This window comes from Hyaena hyaena, unplaced genomic scaffold (genome assembly GCF_003009895.1).
Source record: "Hyaena hyaena isolate Hyena2069 unplaced genomic scaffold, ASM300989v1 scaffold_270, whole genome shotgun sequence".
NCBI classification, from domain to species: Eukaryota; Metazoa; Chordata; class Mammalia; order Carnivora; family Hyaenidae; genus Hyaena; species Hyaena hyaena.
Genome location: NW_024080901.1, coordinates 1,442,964 through 1,450,924, shown reverse-complemented (window position 1 = coordinate 1,450,924; position 7,961 = coordinate 1,442,964).

Below are 7,961 nucleotides of genomic sequence, written 5' to 3'. Positions count from 1 at the left end.
ATGTGTTTTCCCTGGCGTGTCATTGACTCCGTTAAAATTTCATTTCATCTTTCCTATCACAGAGGGCATTGCAAGGATTACATGACATCTTTTTTATAAACAAACACTAAGCTGGAACACAAAAAAGGCAAAACAAATGGAGTTATAAATAGAAAGGGAATATAGGAAAATTTCCAGGAAAATGTAGAAGTTTTATAAATGACTATGACTGAACTTCTCCTATGAAAAGATGCTTGTGTTAGAGACAATGGAAGAATCACAGAAGGATCTTTCCACCTCCTCAGATATGAAGAAGGCTCCTAGCGTCTCAGGTCAATTTGAATCCCATTTCAAATTCACTGCAGTGTAACTTGAGTATTCTTTGTTGTGTTACACAAGCTAAAACTGAAGGGAACATCACAGACACATCTAAAACCTCACAATTTTAGGGGTACCTGATTGGCTTAGTCAGTTAAGCTTCAGACTTCAGCTCAGGTCATAATCTGACAGTTCGTGGTTTGAGCCCCACATCGGGCTCTGTGCTGACAGCTCAGAGCCCGGAGCTTGCTTCGGATTCTTTGTCTCCCTCTCTCTACCACTCCCCTGCTCATGCTCTGTCTCTCTCCCTCTCTCTCCTCAAAAATAAATAAACCTTAAAAAATTAAAAAGCAAACAAAGAAAACCTCACAATTTTGTTTTCTGGATCTGAGATGGACTTTGTGGGAAGAAATTTACGAATGTACCACCAACTACTACTCTAAAGCATGTGGGATGTTCTAAAGGGGCAGGAAAAGAGATTAAATGAATCAGACAGAAGGGACCATTGATGTGGTAGTTATAGAGTGAAAGTCAAAAGAAGGTTCAGCAGAAGAGAATTTAGGGGGGAAAGCACTTTGTAAAATTGGCCAATTAACTTGAATTCTAGAATCTATATCTTGTTTATAATTTTTAGTTTAAATGCAGAGGTTATTTTAGTTCTTATTAGGTCAATAAGGTCTTTCAATGATCAAACTTAACTCTCAATTGTAACTTTCAATAGAACAATATGTATCCGTCATATTATAAAAAGACAGTTTACTTCAAACTGTTAAAAAAAAAAACCCTTTTCTACAAATACTTATTTTGTTAGAACAAGACCATTTACCACAAAGTGTAGATAATTAATATACAGATGATCTGTCTTTGGAGTCAACAATTTTATAATAAAAGTATGAAAAACTTTAAAAATAAATAAATAAATAAAATTGGCCAATTAAAAGACACTGATGAAGTATATATTTGCACTTAGCAGTACATCTCAATGCAATGCCCACAGCAAGCATTTGAGGCAGATGGAGCTGCTCGTATTTCCTCAGTGTCTCAGATGGAGGAGAAAAAAAAAGTCTGGTGTTGAAATCAAAGGTTACAGGATTTGCCTAAAGCCAGGTGACTAGAAAGCAGCACAGCTGCTTCTCAAACCCCAAGCTGCCGCTGCAGCTGGCAAAGAAGTAAAATGGATGCCTTGCCCCAGTCTCCTTCCAGCCTGGTTGTTGGCCATTTGCTGTGTGGCTGCCTCATCTTGGAATGCTGCTCTTCCCAGCTTTCACTCATCCCTCCACTCAGACTCTCCATGCTCGGAATGGCTCTCCCTCCCAACTCAGGGCCAGAGCTTTGGACACTGGCCCTGACAAATCTTGATAAAGTGATCCTATCTGAGCAGCTTCCTGAGGTCTTTGAGTTCTAATAAAGTATTGGGGGGACAATGACACTGCAAGGAAGGAATTTCAAGTATCGCCATCTAAACCACTGGAGGAATTATTTGGGAGGAATGGGCCTTATTCAATATCTTTCTACTCTAGCAACCAAAAACACCCCAGACTTCAGAACATATATCCATTTATTTTTATTCATTTTTTTAGTAACTTAGCAATATCTGACAACCATAAAACCAGAAATGTAAAAGCACTTATGAACTGAAAATCACGTACACTGCTGGTAGAAGTATAAATTGGCGCCACTGCTTTGCAAATGGTTAGCATTTTATTATAAAATTAAACACATGCTTACTGTACAGCCCAGAAATCTCAACCCTACATACTTTCCCAAGAGAAATGAAAATCTGTCCACATAGGGGCGCCTGGGTGGCTTAGTCGGTTAAGCGTCTGACTTTCAATTAGGTCATGATCTCGCGGTTTGTGGGTTCGAGCCCCACGTCGGGCTATGTGCTGACTGCCAGCTCAGAGCCTGGAGCCAATTTCAGAGTCTGTATCTCCCCCTCTCTCTCTGACCCTCCCCTGCTCACGCTGTCTCTCTCTCTCTCTCCTAGAAATAAATAAAAAATATTAAAAAAAAAAAAGAAAAGAAAATCTGTCCACATAAAGATCTACATATGAATCATTATAGCAGCGTTACACCCAATAATTAAAAACTGGAGACAACTATAACATCCATCAAGTGGATAAACTTATTTAGATCCTGCATAAAATAGGTACTACATAGGCATGAAAGGAATAATCCACTGATATGTGCAACATGGGTGGCTTGCAAACACATTATGCCTAGTGGAAAGAGTCAAATTCGAAGGAGTATAGACACACCTTGGAGATATTGTGGGTTTGGTTCTAGACGACCACATTCATAAAGTGAATATTGTAATAAAGTGAGTCAAATGAGTTTTTTGGCTTTCCAGTATGCATAAAAATTATCTTTATACTACATTGTAGTCTAATAAGTGTGCAATAGCATTGTGTATAAAATACAATGCACATGCCCTAATTTAAAAATACTCTACCACTAAAAAATGCTAGCCATCATCTGATTTTTCAGAGAGTCATAATGTTTTTGCTGATAGAAAGTCTTGCCTCACTGTTGGTGGCCACTGACTGAACAAGGTGGTGCTTCTTGAGGGTGGGGGCGGCTGGGGCAGTTTCTTAAAATAAGGCAACAATGAAAATTGCCATAACAATTGACTCTTCATTTGAATACTTCGAGTCCATTATATGGTTGTTAAGTGCCCTAATTTCAACACTGTTGTGTCTTAGGGAATAGGAGGCCCACAGAGAGGTAGTGGGGGGGGTGGGGCGGGGGGGGGGTCTGATCAGTGGAGCAGTCAGCACACACACACTATTTGTCAAGTAAGCTCACTGCCTTCCATGGGCACAATTTGTGGCACCCCAAAACAAATACAATAGTAATACCAAAGATCTTTGACCACATAACAAATATAATAATAATAATAATAATAAAGGTTGAAATATTGCAGGAATTACCAAAATGTAACAGAGTCAGTAAACAAATGCTGTGGAAAAGTGACGCCAATAGACTTGTTAGATGCAGGATTGCCCCAGACCTTCAATTTGTAAAAACACATTATTTGTGAAGCAGAATAAAGTGTAATAAAATGAGGTATGCCTGCACATGATGTGTATGATTCCATTAGTACCAGCAGCATAGCACTAACAAAACTGCGGAGACAAAAATCAGAGTGTTTTCCAGGGGTTGGACATGGGGTAAGGGAACAGCTGCAGAGGAGCAACTAGAACTTTCAAGGGTTGTAGAAATGTTCTATATTACAACTGTGGTGTGCTTACAAAGTGGTATACACTTAGCAAAGTTTATTGATCTATACAATTTTTAAATGTTAATTGTATTGATGTGAATTACTCCTCAATAAATTTCACTTTAAAAGTATATTAGGAGTGCCTGGGTGACTTAGTTGAGCGTTGGACTTTGCTCAGGGCACAATTTCTCAGTTCATGAGTTCAAGCCCTGAGCTAGGCTTGCTGCTGTCAACGTATAAATAGCCCACTTCAGATTTTCTGTCCTTTCTCTCTCTGTTCCTGCTCACCCTCACTCTCTTTCTCTCAAAAATAAATAAAACATTAAAAAAAACTTTTTAAAAGTATGTTAAAGAAAAATATGTTTGAGATATTTTGAATCTCAGATCTGAGGGAAAAAAAGTTTAAGGAAGAATTTATTGCATATTTGCTATAAGTCAGGCACTTTTCTGGGATCTAGGAATGTAGAGATGAAAGACAGTCCATGACTTTAAGGAGCTTAGAGTCCAGTGGAGAAGAGACAGGAGCAAATAAAGCCACAACATTGAGTGACAGGTGCATTGGTGGAGATACGCAGAGTGGGCTGGAGCATGCCGTGAGGGACCTAAACCAGGTTTCTAGAAATGATGGACTCCCTAATGAAAGATGATGCTTGAGTTTGAACCAAGCTGCTGTAGGGGTTAGTCAGCCAGAAAACAGAAGGACACCCTTAACTAAGTAAGTATAAAGTACAAAAACAAAGGGAAAGAGAGAGAGAGAGAGAGAGAGAGAGAGAGAGTTTTCATTGATCAGCTCTAGTCTTGAAAATTGCCAAAATGAATAAGGCAATGAACGAATAGGAGAAAAATTAGACATGTCAGAAAGCAAATTCCATGGTAGTGGGACATATTACAATGTGAACTGTTCTTTCCCAAGGAAGTGGTAGATGATGTTGAGAATCCAGAAAACCAAGTTCATAAGATAAACAAGACTGTTACATGTTAAGAACAACCAGTCCTTGCTTTAGCATAGTGGCCTATTAATTCAATGACTCAAGAGTCAACACAGACTTTACTGATCTGCTCCATTTCTAAGATTTACTACTTTCCTACTTTATGTCCTATCTACTTCAATTTACTAATTGAATTAGTGAAGTATGACTTCGACTTTCTTCTTCCTACATGTTCACCTTTATTTTTTAAATGTTTATTTATTTATTTTTGAGAGAGAGAGAGAGAGAGAGAGACTGAGTGGGAAAGGAGCAGAGAGAAAGGGAGAGGGAGAGAATACCAAGCAGGTTGTGTGCTGTCAATACAGAGCCCAATGTGAGGCTCAAACCCATGAACCGGGAGATCATGACCTGAGCTGAAACCAAGAGTCAGTCACTTAGCAAGCTGGGCTACCCAGACACCCCACATTTTCATCTTTTAAAAAAAATGTAAGCATATAAAAATCTGGCTGGCTGTCATGCTGTAACATTGTGAGACATAGAAAATCATTTAGCCTGATGTGTTAACTGCATGATACCAAAGTCCCTTCCCAAAGAGGCAAGACAAACAGTACATTCTGATGATCTCTCTAAAGCATATACATAGTCTCATAAAGCAGGTTCCTGCATGTTATCTCACAATACTTCTTTCTGTTCTCTTGGCCAGAACTGAGTCACATGGGCTCCCCTAACTGGAAGGTAGGAAGGAACACATAGTCTTTACAGCAAGCAGTCACATGCCAGCTGCTAGCAAGGGAAGAATGGGTAGTGGAGGATAAGCAGGAATCTCTGAATCAAAGATGAGATTTCCCTTATCCCTCAGAATATTGGAACCATAGAGATAATCCATTTTCTGATTAAAACATAAACTTCTAGAACTTCATTGTCAATTCTCCTCTGATTTGGAACTATTTGTTTTTTCATTCCATATAACCCTGGAGTCTCACAGGTTACTTTACAAAGCACTAAGGACAGGAGCACCTGGGTGGCTTAGTCGGTTAAGCATCCGACTTTCGCTTAGGTCACGATCTCGCGGTTTGTGGGTTCAAGCCCCGCGTCGGGCTCTGTGCTGACTGCCAGCTCAGAGCCTGGAGCCTGTTTCAGTCTGTGACTCCCTCTCTCTGACCCTCTCCTGCTCACGCTGTCTCTCTCTCTCCTAGAAATAAATAAAAACAAAAAAAAATAAAAAACAACAACAACAACAACAACAACAAAAAACCCCAAAGCACTAAGGACAGTGCCTGGGATAGATAAATGCTGGCTGTTATGGTCATTGTCTCTATGTCCATGAAGCCATTGAATCTTATAGTCACAAAAGAGACGGTCTCATCTAATCTCTGCTGCCCCCTCCCACCCCTTACTTGGATGCTCATTTAAAGTCTTGGTACCTCACTAAAATTAAGGAGATGAATTTGGTATATTAGTGCTATAGAAAAGCAAATAGCACTTAATATATTTATAAAATGAGAAAAATTAAAAATGAGAAAAAAAGTCTTTTGCAGAGTTGTGTCTCCTATTAAAAATACTTTTTACTGCATTCAATTCCATCTCTTTGTGGCTTATCAAATATGCCTAGTTGTTTCTGCCTCTATTAACTGCAACTTTTTTTGTGAATTCTTTCTTCATTTGTGAAATTAGAATTTCTGTACTGTAGATGATAGTACCAAAACCTCCCAAATAAAAGGTTCCACATATATATGCTTATTTTTAAATTACTGATCATCAGCTTGTAATCAGGCACATTTTCTAACAAATTGACTACATTCTTGGTAACAAAATTGAACAAAATTACAGTTGCCTTTTCCAGTTTCTGCTTCGTAGCCACTGATGGTCTTTCCCAAATTTGCATATTGCTTTCTTTTTATTATTCAGGCTCTTCTTTTCAAGAATGTCACTGAAAACTTGACAAGAAAATACTGAAAATTTTCAGCTTTCTGTGTATCTTTTGCTGTGAACCACAGTCCAAGAAATACCATTTTGTCGTATATGCTAGTGTTATATTTTGGTAGATAAGGTATTTCCTGATGGCTAATTTTGCAAGACAGACCTGAGAAAACCCAGATAAGATTGTTGAGCTATTATTTTTATTTTATTAGAAAGCATCCTGGGTAATTTCCATAGCATCAAAATTACATAAGGGAAAAAGAGTAATAACTACATATTTTCATTAACTAGTATAATAACAAATAAATCTGAGATAGGACATTTCCATTAGATTTCTTTTTTTAGAAAATTAAATAGAAAACAGCATTACAATTTACTTAAGGACAAACTGTTTTGAGAACTGAATTTATAATTAGGCCAAAAGACAAATCCCATGAATGATTATACAAAGGAAACAAATTTGCTTCCAAACAACCTTATAAAAAAGAGTCAATCCAACAGATCTTGGATCATATTCTTTAGGAAACTCATTCATCTCTTGGGAACTCTGAGTAAAAATAAAATATTTCAAGTGTTTCCTTATACACTAATAAGTGCAAAATATGAACAATGTTTCTAACATCTTTGTCTCATAGCTATCCACAGTCTAAAATCAAGAAGTCAAATTTTATTCCCTCTTTTCTAATACACAAACACCTCATCATCACAAGAAGTGATGGAGCACAAGAAGTGGCTCCAAATTCCTTATTCTTTCTTATGTTAGATTGAGACCTGTGAGCAAACTTAGCCACCAACATTTAATGCCACCTTTAAACCATTCTGTACACATTTATTCAACATACAGTGCAGATTGGATGAAACTTAATACCTATCAATAAAAATTGTATGCCTTTTCCAAAGAAGTGGCACTGGGTATATAACTTTGTATTTTAACTTATTTTCAAATGTCTCTTAATGTGCAGTTTTTCCATCCCTTCCCTTATGAGTAATGAAAGGAAGGGACGAAAAACTGTACCCTATGTCACCATAAGTCAAATGGCACAGATCTGTTGGATTCGTTTGTTAGGACTTCCAAAACAAAATACCACAGGCTGGGTGGCTTAAATAACAGAAATTTATTTTCTCATTGACCTAGAGGCTGGAAGTACAAGATCAAAGTATCAATAGACTTGATTTCCCTTAAGGCCTTTCTCCTTGGCTGCAGACAGCTGCTTTCTCTCTGGGTGTTTCGGTTCTCAGAAGTACAGGGTGTGGCTTCTCCCTCTGCCTCCTATTCTCTTTTTTTAAAATTAATTTGTTTGTTTAATTTAAATCCAAGTTAGTTAACATATAGTATAGTAATGATTTCAGGAGTAAAATTCAGTGATTCATTACTTATATAAAACACCCAGTACTCATCCCAACAAGTGCCTTCCTTATATCCCACCACCCATTTAGCCCATCCCCCACCCAACACCCCTCCAGCAATCCTCAGTTTGTTCTCTGTATTTAAGAGTCTTTGTGATTTGCCTCACTCAAAATGATCTTTTTCTTTCTTTCTTTCTTTTCTTTCTTTCTTTCTTTCTTTCTTTCTTTCTTTCTTTCTTTCTTTCTTT